This window comes from Cavia porcellus, unplaced genomic scaffold (genome assembly GCF_034190915.1).
Source record: "Cavia porcellus strain 051 isolate PalLab524CR breed Dunkin Hartley unplaced genomic scaffold, mCavPor4.1 scaffold_33, whole genome shotgun sequence".
Classification (NCBI taxonomy): Eukaryota; Metazoa; Chordata; class Mammalia; order Rodentia; family Caviidae; genus Cavia; species Cavia porcellus.
In genome coordinates this window covers 3,025,880-3,041,388 of record NW_026947516.1, presented here as the reverse complement: position 1 = coordinate 3,041,388, position 15,509 = coordinate 3,025,880, and the positions used below count along the sequence as shown (strand labels likewise).

At 36.9% G+C, this 15,509-nt stretch overlaps 1 long non-coding RNA gene across 1 annotated transcript; it reads left to right on the top strand.

Moving 5' to 3' along the window:
- The first annotated feature begins 291 nt into the window (after window positions 1-291).
- On the top strand, window positions 292-14,610 carry LOC134474517 (uncharacterized). Its single transcript, XR_010045376.1, has 2 exons — window positions 292-1,092; window positions 1,895-14,610. It is a non-coding gene; the product is annotated as an uncharacterized LOC134474517 (long non-coding RNA).
- The last annotated feature ends 899 nt before the right edge of the window (window positions 14,611-15,509 follow it).

Below are 15,509 nucleotides of genomic sequence, written 5' to 3'. Positions count from 1 at the left end.
AGTCAGACTCTCAGTAGTGATGCGAAGCTTATAGCTACCCTCTTGGCTATTAGAGAAAGTTTTATTGGACACTGAAGATATAACCACTATGTGAATTTTAAATGGCAGAATTTCTGATATTATTCTCAGTGTCAATACATTCTTATGGTTTGGATTCAGAGGCTTTATATCTGATCGAGTATCCTAGGAAATTTCATAATTTTGGAGTTAATTCCTCTTTGAAAAACATTAAACTCACATACACGCTAATCACACAAGAGGGGATAGCTTCTCATCTTTCAGACTCAAGTGACCAGAATTTCAATGTTTTTCATGCTGCTTTGGATTGAATTTACTCCCAGGTCACATATAACACCAGAAGAGAACTTTGAGTTTTATTTCCTCAAGAACAACCACATCAGAAAGTCAGACACGACAGCATATATATGTTTGCTGTCATATCTGATTATCAGGTGTATATATATATATATATATATATACTCATATATATGTGTACATATGGTGTGTATGTAAATATATGTAAGACAGAAAACTCTACTACTAATATCTGTTAGTTCATCAGAAAGAACAGTTTGTGTTTTCATTGTTTGATGATTTGATCATTTTTCTCAGGCCTAAATCCAATAATCTAAATAATTCCTTTCAAGATAACAATATTAAATGATTTAATTTGTGTTAATTTCCCACTTTTTTTGGAAACACTAAATATTACAGCCAATGACAGTAAACCTAACCATTCTTACTATGAAAGAGTATCAGATTAAATAGGTGCTGACACTGAATTCTGACACATTGTCCCTTTAAAAATTAGTCACTGGAAAGAATTGCTAGTAATGGCACACTGCTGATCATTTCATGGTTTGCTACACAAAAACTATGAAACTCCACTTGAGATTTAGCCTGTGTGATGAGGAGTGAATTCTCAATTCTGTTAATAAGTGCATTATCTTTCTTGTGAATCCTGCAGGCAAGAAGTATTTCATGGAGGCAAATTGTTGCGTGACCAACGAGGATCACTCCAGGGGAAGTGGGATCGTTCACAACTGTTCCTGTCTATTGCTGTGGGAGTTTCTTGAGACTGACAGAGACAGGGTGAGTTTTGTTTGTCAGAATGGCTCTTGGTTTACAAGAGGGCATGCCTTGCACACTACCAGGCTGACTTATTGTGTTGTTCACTGGCAACAAGTAGGTCTGGAGAAGCAGTTTTCAGTGGGTTTTGGACAGTGCCCTGGTACAGATGAAACCAAACTAGAATACCACACCTAGCTTGATACTTTTTTTGCATCTTTTTTTATTTAGAGGGGAAAAAAAGCAAAGCAAAATAAATGGTAGGAATAATATTGAATTTCAAAAAAAGTAAGAAACCACTAATTAATAAATTACATATTGTTATCTTAAAAGTAACTGATCAACTTACAAAATCAAAGCATAAAAAGTGGACAATCAAACAATAACAGTGCAAACTATTGTGTTTCATAAACTAAGAAAAACTTAGTACTATGGTGATCTATCTCACACACTAATCTTGCACATTCTTTAGAGCACTTTTCTTCTCTTATATTATTACAATATCTATTATACATTTAGATCTTAAACTCTTTCAGATTTTTATTATTTTTGTACTAGAGAGACAATATGATGCTTACAAATTTGAGTCTAATTTATTTCACTTATAAGGATAGTCTCAAGTTGCCTCCATTTACCTATAAAAGCCTCAAGATCATCCTTTTTATAGTTTAGTAATATTCCATTGTATAAAAATACCACATCTTTTTCATCCATTCTGTGGTTGATGGGCATTTTGGTTGTTTTCAATATTTAGCTAATAAAAAACATGCTGATATAAACATATGTGTACATATATCACTGAGGTATGATGCTTTCAATTCTTTAGGGAAAATGCCCAGATGTGGAACTGCTGTATCAAATAGAATCTCTAATCCTAGTTTTTTGAGGAGTCTCCACATTGATTTCCAAAGTGGTTGCACCAGTCTACACTCCCACCAACAGTGGAGCAGATTTCCTCTTTCCCCACAATCTTGCCAACATTTACTGTCAGTTGATTTCTTGATGGCAGCCATTCTTTCTGGAGTGAGATGAAACCTCAATGCTGTTTGAATTTGCATTTCTCTAGTGACCAGTGATATTGATTATTTCCCTGTGTATTTATTTGTCATTTGTATTTCTTCATCTGAGAAGTGTGTGTCTATCTCAGATGCCCATCTTTGGAGTGGGTCTTTGAATTGGGGTGGCCTGATGTTTTTCAATTCTTTATATGATCTGGATATAAGTTCTTTGTCTGAGGGACAGATGGCTAAGTTCTTTTGCATTCTGTGAATTTTCTACTCATAAATGAAATAAATCAATGTAAATGTCACATTGTGTCCTAGTGTGAAAAAATTGATAAAAAAGTGGAAGAGACATAAGATCCAAATTGTACAATAGATATTGCAATAATGAGAGGAAAAGAAAGTGCTCTAAAGGAAAGAACAACTGGGTAGGGGAAAGGAGAAAAGAAAGAAAGGAATATACATATATATATATATATATATATATATATATATATTTGTGTGTGTGTGTGTGTGTGCACGCACATATAACTGTATGCATAGGTGTACTAGGTATATAACTGTACTAATAATCAATAACTATACTATTAATTCTGTTAGTTCATCAAAAAGAATAGTTTGTACCATCATTTTTGTCTGTTTGTTTTTTATATCTACATCTTATAATTTGTACAACTACTTCTAAGATAATAATATGCAATATGTTAACTAGCTTTGATTTCTTACTGTTTTTATTTTTTGAAATTCTGTATTATTTCTTCTCTTTTTCTGTCTCACTTTTTAAATGAAAGATGGATTTCTTAGAGACGGATAATAACTCAGGTAGATATTGACTTTGAACACCACTCATTTAGAAAGGAGGATTCTGCTAAGGAAATTAGAGTAAAGAGTTGCTATAGTCCAGAACTTACTGACTCAAATACTTTCAATTTTATGCTAATGTTCTTTTTCAGAACATAAAAAGCAATAGGTGAGAGATAAAAGTGAAATGTGATTCATATGACATTCTTCACAGATGGTTACAATGATGGAGAAATTATGAAGGCCTTCTATTTAAACAGCTAGTTGTATCTTTAGGTGGTGTGTTTTTGTTTGCTTTTCACCACTGAGACTAAGATCACCAAGATTAAAATAGTAATAAAATGAAAACATGTTTTTGGCTCACGACTTCAGAGAGTTCAGTTCATGGCGCTTGGGCACCATGCTTTGAGTCTCTGGTAAACTGCATGCCGTGGTGGACGCACATGGTAAAGGAGTCTTCTTACCTCATGGTACACAGGAAACAAAGAAAAGGATGAGCTAAAATGAGGCCATTCCCTTCTGGGACACACATCCCTAATGCCTTCAATTTCTCCTGTCATGACCTACCTGGTGAACTCTCCAACATTAACCAATAAGCTCCCTGAGTAGATGCCCACACCCTTCAAACATGGTCTTTTGAGAAAACACTGCAAATTGAAACTACAAGCCTTTCTTTCAAACATGGTCTTTCTGGAGACCCTGGAAATCAAATCATACTTTTCTTTTTTCCCACATCTTTAATTTCTTATATTTTATAAAAGACAAAACTAAAATGCTCAATACATGCAGAAGCACTAGGGAGACAGGAAGGGAAATAGACGTGTAATAATTTCAGATAACATCTGTGTACACATTGTTGATTCTGGTTCCTGCTATGCTTTGGTACTGAAAAGACAATTATTTGGGAAGAACGATGTTACATATTTTGTACAAGGTACCCAGAAGGGAAAAAGTCACTCCCTGGAAATGTTTATCAATGACCTAAGAAAGCATTTATGACTGCTGTTGTAGTCAGGGGTTATGCAGAGAAAAATTAGACTCAGGACATGGAGTTTATAATATTATTTTTATAACAGTTACCAGGAGTTAACACAAGAAAATGTAGGAAATCTATCTGCAACACCAAAGACATAGAATATTTAGTCAAGGGCCTAAATCCCACAGCAATGTCCCACATGAGTCCAAATGAAGACCCAGAGCTCATGACCATGCGTCCCACGAGTCCAACTGGAGGTCCAGAGCCCACAAAAAGGACTCACCCAGTCTCTTTTACAGATCCATGCTGTGAAGTTCCAAAGGTCAATGGTGGAAGACAGAAAGTCCATGCCAGTGGGGTGAAGGAGCTGTGCTGGTGGGATGAGGGTTCTAGGCTGGAGCCGAGAAGTCACACTCACAACAAAGACCAGGGATGCCCTGCAAATCACCACAGCCATCCTCAGCAACACAGAGGCCCTGAGCTCCTCCGAGGACAAGCACAGTCAGGTACATGCCAGGAAGCCAGAATGACGAGTTCATCCTGGAGACCAAGTGGCACACATCTTCCCCTCCGGGGCCAGGAAGCAGTGCTCAATGTGAGGACCAGAGCTTCTCCAGGAGATCTAATGGCTCAAACAGCAACATGTAGGAGAACCCACAATGCCTCCATGCAACAACACATTAACACCTCGATGCCTTAACAACCTCCTTCTCCTTCTCTACCTGTCTATGCTGGCAGCTTTCCTCAGGTGGAGCATCTACACTCAGTGCCATGCTGGTGTTAAGTTGACCACCAGTTCTTAATCCATAACAAAGGCTTTATTTGGAAACCATGCCACATATTTCTGCACTGTGGTCTTCTGCATTAAAACACGTTAATAACCACCACCCATCCCAGTCTGAGAAATTCTAACTCAGTGTCTGGGGTCAGAGTTGTTTTTATTTGCTTACTGTGTAGTTCATGTGCACTTGTCTTGGAGTTCACACGAGAAGAATAATCAAATACCTCTTCGTTTCAGACGCAGGAAACACGTATTTTTAAATTTTGAATGCTTGCATCCATTTATGTATTTTATTTTTATTGATATATAGTTGGATTCACATTGATGCTTTCACTGTGATGACTGGTGTAGGTAAGTGCATTCACTGTGATGACTGTTGCATGTACGTAACACATTTTGATTCTGTTTGGTTCCCATCTCACCCTGGCCATTTCCCTCCATTCGCAAAGCCCTTCCCACCTCCTCAGGGCCAATTGTTCTATTTCCTGTCATTTTTCTCTCATTTTATCCAAAATGTGGGAGTCCAGCTATGTCCTCCATAACTGAAAGTTGCATTGTCTAAGAATATTCATCAAAGTCCACATCACTACCTAAATCATTGTGAAGCTTTTTTTAAAACCTAGAACAGACTTCCTCAAGGAAAGACCTTGATGGATGTTAGCTATATGAATTTTGTTAATTAAATGTGTGACTTTTTTGTTAATTAAAGGTTTTTTTCTGGAAGGAAAGTATGTATAGTCTAGTCTAGCTACCAGCTCCCATCCTAAAATGGCAATTAAATAGGAAACACCTCATAATACGGTTCCTTTCCCATTTCTCTTTGTATATTTGTAGGACTCGAGTTTTGGGAAAGATATCTCCATGCAATTATTGTGATTGGGTGGTTATTTATTCTCTCTCAAACCACTACAGAGTTTAATAACAGTGAGTGAAAAAAATAATAATCACTGGAAACAACTTTAAAGATCTATTTTTAATTCTGTACCTCATCTGAATTTCCCCTCCTGCTACCTAAACACATGATTATATATTTATTTTCCTTGTCTAATTTCCATTTTCACGTTGGTTTTCATATTAGCTCTGTTTCTGAATTTAATTAACATTTTATATTTCTTAATTTCTTTCCCGGATTTGACTAATTTTACCTTATTAGCACTTCAAAGTCAGACAGAGAACGCCTAGCCGAGTCTTTAATTGCATGAGTAGTTAATTTCCTATTAGAGGCTGGCTCAGACGCGCACTAAGTGGTCTTTAACCTTTTCAACGTGCACAGCAAAATTAGCGTGCGGTTGTCTTGAAACTTTATGCATATTAATTTTCTCCAAATTCATATAAAATAATAAAGAAGCGAGAATTGTGTATATAATAAAAATTATCTGTATAATAAGACCATTTTAGACTTAAATATATATTCTTATTCCCTCAAAATTTGGTATATTTGTTAGTACATTACAATTGTTTTAATCCAGAACCTTTATTTTCGTAAGGCTTGCAGAACAGGGCTATGTACCCTAATTTAAGTTTTACATGATTTGTTACATTCAGTGGTTGTTTGTTTAGTTATTTTGTAAGAGATATCAGTGCAATTTATTTTCTTTCTTTCTTTCTTTCTTTCTTTCTTTCTTTCTTTCTTTCTTTCTGAATGCTTAAGTGACACAATGCATTTCAGGAGTTTCCTCTGAAATGTTTGTTGAGGGTTATAATGTTCTCTGACAGGGTATTTCCCATGACCCAGTTTATGAAGAGATTTCTTCAGCCTTTAAACTATCTACTACTGCAAGATTGAATAAGTTATCTTGTAATATATTCATATATTCTACCCATTTAGCTGACTCTACAGATTGTTTCTAACATTTATCATTTGAAAAAAATTAAATATGCCTAAGATTAAATATCGCCAGAGATGGTGAAGTGCCACTTAATACGTATTTCTACCAAGGGAAACAACTTGTGTTAGACTAAATAAGGGTCAGAAGCAGCCCAAGAGTTCAGCTCCAGTGCTGAGAATGAGACGGGAGGATCACAAAGTTGGTGCCCTTTGGGTAACTTGGGGCTAGTGAGCCTCTGTCTCAAAATAATCAGAAAAGAGCTAGAGATGTAGCTTTCTGGACATGCCCTGATTTAAAGGTGTAGTTCTTTAAAAAAACAACATGAAAGAACAAAATGAGGATGGAGAAAAGGAAAGGAGGAAGGAAGGAATCAAGAAAGAAACGAAAGAAATAGCAGAGGTAGAAATAAAAAGGAGACACAATCACAGGTAGTAATACAAATTTATGTTTTTCCTTGGATTTATTTTTCCATTGCAGTTTTTCCTCACAGTGTATGTCTGTATATGCAGTGGTATGACACAGCATGAAAAAGAAGATTTGGGAAAGCACATGGCCACTATTTTGAGTCTCCAATCAGAAAGTCTTGAAAGTGAGTTTGTAATAATTACAAGAACAGAAAATTTAGAAATTTAATTTATGATAACCACAATTTATGAACACTTTCTTGGTGGTCCTAAATTCCTTGAGGGATGATAATAAGATAAAAAAAAATCAAATTGGATAGTGAAAATTCTTCCTGATGAGAGAGAGAGAGAGAGAGAGAGAGACAGAGAGATACAGAGAGACAGAGAGAGACAGAGAGAGAGAGACAGAGAGAGACAGAGAGACAGAGAGACACAGACAGAGAGACAGACAGAGACAGAGACACAGAGACAGAGAGACAGACAGAGAGAGAGAGGAAGAAGAAAAAGAAGAAGAAGAAGAAGAAGAAGAAGAAGAAGAAATAGAAGAAGAAGAAGAAGAAGAAGAAGAAGAAGAAGAAGAAGAAGAAGAAGAAGAAGAAGAAGAAACAACTAACTCCTCATTGGGTGTGGCAGTACATTCCAGTAATCCCAGCCCTCTGGGAAGCAGAGGCAGGAGGATTACAAATTCTAGCACAGCCTGGGTTACTTAGTAATACTCTGTTTTAAACTAAACTTAAGTAGACTAGACTAGACCCAACTAGAGTAGACCAGATTAGACTTGACTAGATTGAACTGAACTGAACTGAACCAAACTAAATTGGGGATTATGGCTCAGGGAGAAAGCCACTATTGAAAATTAATGTCAGTTCAAATGCGAAAAATGAGCAGAACCATCTTTGCTGTGCATTAACATAGAAGACACAAAGCCCGTCACCTTGAAAGGTCACTTGTCAAGCTCACGGTGTGGACAATGAATATCGTTTTGGACCTCCTGTCTTCTACAGAATACAGCACCCTCCAGAATACTCTGACCATTGGGAAGCAGGCGTACCAATGATTCTTTGCAGACGAAGTTTAGGAACAAAAATCTCAGATTTGAGAGAGAACGACCTTAAGCATTTCGTTTTACAGATTTTGTGTTGGGAATTGTGGAGTGTCATGCACTGTGTGTTCGCCAAACAGGTAAGAACACTCAAGATGGTTTCTTAACATAGAAAGCTTCTAATCCTAAGCATGACACATTATGACCTTTCATAAGGAACATAACTTAAATGTATTAGATAAAACTGAATTTAATGCATCATATCATGCTGTGGGTTGGATGATCATTCCACAAAGACCCACAGGATGCCACTGGGGTGACAGGTTAGAGTCACTGGCAGAAAGGGCATAGTCTTTAGGTTATTGGTAGTGTGAACTTTAGAGAGATATCAGCAGAGAAAACAGGCTCAAAATTTGAGCCCAGCCCAGCCAGGACAAATAAATTACTGGTTTAAGAAGACCCTGTGTCAAAATTTAAAATAGTAATACCAAAGGACTCAAGATACAGCTCAGTGTGAAGGCGTTTAGATCATCCATCCATCAGTACTGTGTATGTGTAAGAAAAAGAGAAAAAAGAAATAGGGCCCAACAGTCAGAGATTGTCACCTCTGTGCCTATAAATCAAAATAATGCTTTCTTTCCTCTTTTTGTGTTGTTTCATGTCAGATATTAGCTACCGTCAGAGGAAGCTAACATACAGGATTTGACATTGATGTTAAAATCACCTACCAAAGCATCTCTAGTGGGATATACACTTAAAACTCTGCAAATTGGTTCATGTAAAAGCTATGCACGCTACTGTCCTTACGTGAATTCTAGCCCAGGTAAAGCAATGCAGGTCTTTAAAAAATGTATCATTCTTTAAATATCCATGAGATACATACTGTAATGTTCAGCTAACTATATAAGACTGCGTATCACATATAAAATGAATACCTGTAAAATTTGCTGACAGCACAGTAAGAAATGAGCCAGAAGAATCACTGTTTTTCTGGCTTTTTTTTTGGCAAGTGTTTGCACACAACACACCAGCTACTTGGTTTTATGTTTTATGTGCCTTGGGGGAAACACTTTTCACTTTTTATTGACCAGTGGCACAGAGCATATGTCTCTAAGTATACCTTCATAATAAATAAAGAGAAGTTAGTGGAGCTTATTAATTTACTTATGTATGCTGTGTATTGTCTGTTAATGATTCTAGTGCCTCCCAATTCAGGAGACACGTTAACCTCCAGCAAAATAAAGGTTGGAAAAAAATAACCAGAAGAATTATAACAAAGTCAGAGAAACACAAAATAAATTATGATAACCATTTTAAGACACAAATGGAATGATTTCAGATAACACGCCTTTTAACTTCTGACTTCATTTGCTATGGTCTTTAATTCCTAATTTTACTTCGAAGCCAAATGAATCAGCATGGTAATTTGAACTTGTACCATCTATTAAAGAGCTGGTAGCTTAATACTAAAGTCTATTTTCACATCAAAGAGAAAAGAATAAAAAGCCAGCAGTTTAGGGATTTCTCAAGAACACAGATGCTCAAAACCACAGCCCTCAAGGTTGTAAATCACAGCATGGACATGGATAATTTAATAATACTTTAGGCAATGTTCCCAGATTTTAGCACTTTTTTTTTCACTGTACCACTCAGTGAGGGAGAAACCTTGGTGCCAATGGCTAAACGCACTTTACAAACACTGGCTAATTAATCTGCTTGTCACCATGGTGATATAAGGCTTTACACACTTATATATTTAAACGATCATTTATTTTTATCATACAAGCATGAGCTACATTAATATGGTCACAAAATTGCTGGCCGGAGCAAGAGGGAGAAAAATCACAATGATTCTATTATTTCGTAATACAGAGAAAAGGCAGTTGGGGTGCATGGGCAATAATGTTTTAAAAATTATTCAAAAAATCGCTTACCAACAAGATTATCCCGTTGGCTAGAAAGTAAGACAGTCTCGAGCTTGAAGCTCTCAATAATGGTCTACTCTTGGTCAAGCTGCTAAATTTTTCCTTTTTAGCTGTTGCATTGACAGTTAGAGCTGATGGATCTAATTATTCATGGCTCAAGGTAAGGGTTCAACAGATAGTGGCTGTTATTCTGAGGCTTAGTATCGGAGGTGACCATTACAAATGGAGCCCCAAACATACTGCTTAATGGGACCCTGCCCTGCTTTCAAACATTTTAACTATTTGCTTATTTGCATATTCATAAAGCAATGTATGAGCACTGCCCTCCAGGCTAACGCAGAGGTCAATAGCACATACTATCGCTCTGAGTATACATTTCTCATTCGCAGACATAACCAACCATAGAATAAAAATGTCCATCAAACGGAGCTCCCAGAAAAGCCCAAAATGCAAACCTTGACTTTTCCTTGTGCTGATAGCTCTGTTGTAAAAGAACTTGAATGCAGAAATAAGCCAGGATGACCTGATATGACCTATCTTCTACTTAATGGCAGAGATAAACCTGTCAACAATGCAATACATGTGATTGCAAAATTAGGGTAAGGTGGGAATTCAATATGGCGCACCTCAATGGTTGGAAGTTACCTATCTCTCCAAGGCTCAGCGTGCTTCACGGACGCTCTTTTGTAATCTAATTTCAGATGTAATGCTAAACACTTTTCCCATTTTTCCCCTTTTAAATTCTACCTCTGGGGTTATCTCAAACAATAAGCATCTTCTCTAGCTTTTCACTTTATTTCCAAGAAATGGGATGGTCTCTAACAGAAATCTGAGCAAAATAAACTTTTGCTGGATGACTAAAGCAAGTAAGTGAAGAACTAGAGATAGATTCACACACTCTGCTATGATCCCTGCAATCCATGAAGGGAAACCTGATTTGATGTCCGTACACTTCAAGCCAACAAGAGTTCTCAAAAATAATCAAACTTGGGAAATGTTTTAACAAGAACTAAGGGATTCATATGTAAAATGTCCCAGTGTACAAACCATTTATCAGGAACATTTCCCAATAGAGAATAGAAAAAGAAAAATCAAGTAAATAAGACATAAAAACAAGACCACACAGGCTGGAATGTGTTGGATATTTTTTACTCCCCACTTGAAATTCAGGCAATCACATTGAATTTCTGCTCGGTTTGCTTCTGATATTGTTTTTCCCTCCTCTTCCCTGAACCTGACTGTTGTCTCTTCATGGTGATTTTCAGAAATCATTTTAAGACTTTTTTTTTTGTCTACTCTCTGTGGGAAGCAAAGAAAATATTAGGATCCCTAGCCAACCTTGGAGAAAGCATGACACTCTGGTGCCATGGTCCATTCTTACAGTTCATGGCAAATGTAAGAGCTTAGTTTCATTGTCAACCTAATTGGCTTGGGTGTCACGTAGAGGATTGAAGCGCAATTCTGGATGTAACTGGATGGGTCATAGATGTCTGACCTTGATAAATGCATCTATTGACTGGCCCCTTCCTCTCTGGCACTGTTCCTTGGCTTCCACGAACTGAGCAACTTTGAAACCATAAGTCAAAAAAAGGAAATAAAACCCACTCTTGCTAAGAGTGTTGTGTTTCAGTGGTGAAAAGGTAACAAATACAATCAATGTTCTGACTGTATCATTGATACACTATCACTTAGCTGTCCTAAGTCTTTTATCCAGTTTCTGTTCCCCAATTCTCACTCTGAGATTTACTCACCACTGCGTATATATAAACTCCAACTCCTAAACAGAGATCGCCAGCAATCGTGTTCCTGCAGAACAAAATCACCAGCCACTCAGCAACATACTGCAAAGACATAAAAATAAGTACTCAACCAGACATAAAAGGTTATATCAACCAAGAGATCCAGTCAATTCACATGTCTCTTTGCAACGAGATGGATAGAAAAATATCTTGTATGTGTGAAGTGTAAGATCATCCACTCACAGAAACAAAGAGCCCTATCATGTACTACTCACAGATGAACCTTGAAAATAATTCTATAATGGATATAAATACACAAGCACACTTAGTCTGTGATTCCGTGGATCTTACATGTTCAGGAAAAGCCAACTTGTGCTCCCCAAAATGAAAATCTTATTCTGATGCTGAGTTCCTCCATGCCTGTTTTGAGGGGTGCAGGACCCTGTGAAGCCTCTTTGTATGAATACGTTTCTCCTGCTATGGGATCCTTCAACATCATTGAGAAGATGCTGGTACCCAGTAGTGAATTTTATAATCTTTAAAACTGCAAGATGAAATAAATTTGTCTCTATGAATAACCAGATCTCAGGTATTCCATGATGCCCAGAAAAAAATAGACTCTAAAAGCAATCAGCCTGATAACATGGCTTCATAGAACCACTTGTCATGAAGAGGACACAGACATGAAAGAGAAAATAAATAACCTAAGACTCTTAAACCAGATATTGGATTTTCAGGGTGAGGTGTTGCATGCCTGTAATCCCAGAACTCTGGAAGGCTGAGGCAGGAAAACAGAGTTTATGCCCAGCCTGGGCAATTTAGAAAAAATCCTGTCTCAAAATTTACAAAAGAATAAATAAGATCATGGTAAATAACCCAACACCAAGGCCCTGAATGCAAAATCCCCAACACCACAGATAAGTGTTCAAACTATCTATCAATAAAAACATTGGGAATTTCCATAAATTTGAAGGGTTTTTTTTTTAACATGTAATTGTCTCTCAAGTGTGAGCAGGGAGCAATAAACACCTCTTTTTTCTCCACCTTAGTCATGCGACCAAATCTCCAAGAAACTTTTTGCAAATCTTAAGTACAAGGTCAACCTGGGACCCTGGCATCAGAAACTTGGAAATCAGAAAACAGGCTTCCATGCTTTCATTGAGTGCTTTAATAATGATACCATGTATTCTTGATAACTGAGAGCTGTCTTACCTGCCAGTATTTTCAAAGTACTGAGTGATCATCTTAAAATTCAATAAGGTGTCTTGGTTACTTTTTACTCATCGCTGAGACAAAATACCTGAAGCTCAAAGTTGGGAAAGAAAAGGTTTATTTCTTACAGTTTTTGGAGGTTTCAGTCCACACTCAGTTGTCTCCAAAAGAGGCAGGCATGCTGGGCTGCAGTTCATGGCGGCCGCCAGCGGCAAACTCAAACCAGCAAAGAGAAAAACGCACCTTCTTCCTGCCATTACATCACATCCTGGCTCCACCCCTTTGTGGGTGGAGCACTGACACCATCAATCCAAGCACTCTACAATGAACCATCACAAATGAACAATGCAAACTCATGAGTCCTGGGGGACATAAACCATGACATAAGGCCATTGAAAAAATAACTTCAAATCCTTAATCAGAGAAGACCAAATCCAGGATCATTTACCCAACTGCAAGAAATGAGGCAAACCTGAGGAACTCCAAGGTTAACCAACATTTTCAAATCAGATCCCTGGTCCACATTAACTTCCTAAAACTGTTACATCACAATGCTTATTTTCTGGTTTGTTTTGGAAACTGGAAATCACCAGCTACATAATGTGGAAAAAGTGTAAATCGCATTGCAAATGTATGTTTACTGTTCAGACCTTAAATCTGTTTAAATAAAAATCCAGAAATTTTTCTCACCATAAAATACTGCTTGATTTTTAATGGTTATTTTCTACTTGTAAATTATTGACTGCAGTACAAATGGTCAATAAATGCATGAAGAATTGTTAATTCTTGTTGGCCTTTCTGGAAGTGACAATTAAAACAATGAGATTCCACCGTACCCCATAAATAATAGCTGTCAGCAATAAATCACAGAATAATACATGCTGGTGGGGCTGTGTACCTAACTGTGCTGTAGGTGGGCAAGTGAACTAGCACAATCACTGTGCAGAAGACTCAATGAACCTAAAACTAGAAATTCCATTTGGCCGAGTTGTTTCTGTTCTTGGTATCTTCCGGAAAGAGATAAAGGCATCTCAATTTCAATCATCTATGCACACCCATATTTATAGTGCACAATTCACCATAGCTAAATCTTGGAAGTAGCCATTAACAGGTCAAAAAGTATGGTATGTATAGGAATGGAATATTTCTGTGCCATAAAGAAAGATCAATACTCATTTGTAGGAAAATGGGTACATCACAGCATTCAGTGCAATAAATCAGACACACAAGCTTAAATATCCCATTTTTTCTTGGGTTACCCAAGGCCAGGGATTTAGCTCAGCAACACAAGCACCTGCCTGGCAAGTGTGAGGTCGTGAGTGTGATCCACCATACCAATAGATAAATAAATAAAACCCAAAACAAAAATAATGAGCAAAATAAAGATAGATAAGAGTTAATAAGGAGGTAACTCTTTTTCAAAATGTGTAAAGATTAAGCAGTGCAAATGTGTATTGATAAAAAAAATTTAAAACCAATGGCTTTTTAAAAGGGATTTTGCATCTAACATAATTTTCCTTTCATTTATTATCTTTTCTTATTAGTGTTGGATTCTTACTAGGGTTGCTGTGGTGTTTTGTGTTTTGTTCCATTTTATTTTATATTTTTTGCAGTGGTTTGAAGAAATAACAACACTCAAAGTGCCCTTTTGGTATATCAGTGAGAAGAGTACAAGAAATGATTGATTTCTCATTATAGCTACATTTGTGATTCGCTATTGGGTAACGGATTCTGAACTTTCTCATGATCCACGAGTTTACTGTTTAGGAGGAATTTGACAAGTCATAGGGTATCATTTTTCACCTCTTAATAAAGAGAAATAATTAGAAATATCATTCATGGCAGTGTTGGGAAAATTAATGAGCAGAGTTACACAGAATTATTTTAGCATACTGTTATCAGCAGTGTGGAAGAAACTTTCTGTTTCTCCCAACACTCATTTCTGTTTTTTCTGTCATGTTATACACTGCGCGTGAACTCAAACTGGGAGCTGAATGTCAGCCTGCAAAACCTTGCAGCTTCCTGCAAAATAGCACCTGGCCAGTCTCAAAGAATGTCTTCCCATTGCTAATAAGCAGGAAGCAGCCCAAACCAAGCAATGTGAATTAAAAGGTGTAAAGTAGAACACATTGTCTTATTGATGGACTTGAGTCGCTGTTTTCCAAAGATGAAGCAACACAGGAACTCGAGAAGTCTTGAAAAGTTTTGTTTCCTTTTTTGTGCTCGGCATTGAGATTTCTGAGAAGACACACATCGAACACCCCAGATTTTGGGAAACGGATTTTTTCCTTCATACATTTATCTGTGAGGTCTTAAATGTTTGTAGCTCTCTAAAAACGAAGGCACTAGAGAAAACATAACTTCATAGGGTCCTGTGTTGTGTATATAAACATCACTAGTTAGATAGAACAAAGCACAATGCCAAATATCATGATGTTCAAATTTGTATTCAAAATATAAAAATTGTACCATGCAGGTGAAAACAATTTCAATCACAACTTGATGCAAGCATTAAACATTTTTTTTGTTTTTTGGTACCAGGGATCAAATTTAAGACCTTGTACTTGCCAGGCAGGCACTTACGCCACTGAGCTAAATCCCCAGCCCTGCACTTAATGTTTTAAAATGATATAGTCATTCCATTCCTAAAATATTTAAATTTGGTGATCAAACATTCTCTTAGTTACTTTTTACTCGTTGCTGAGACAAAATACCTGAAGCCCAAAGTTGG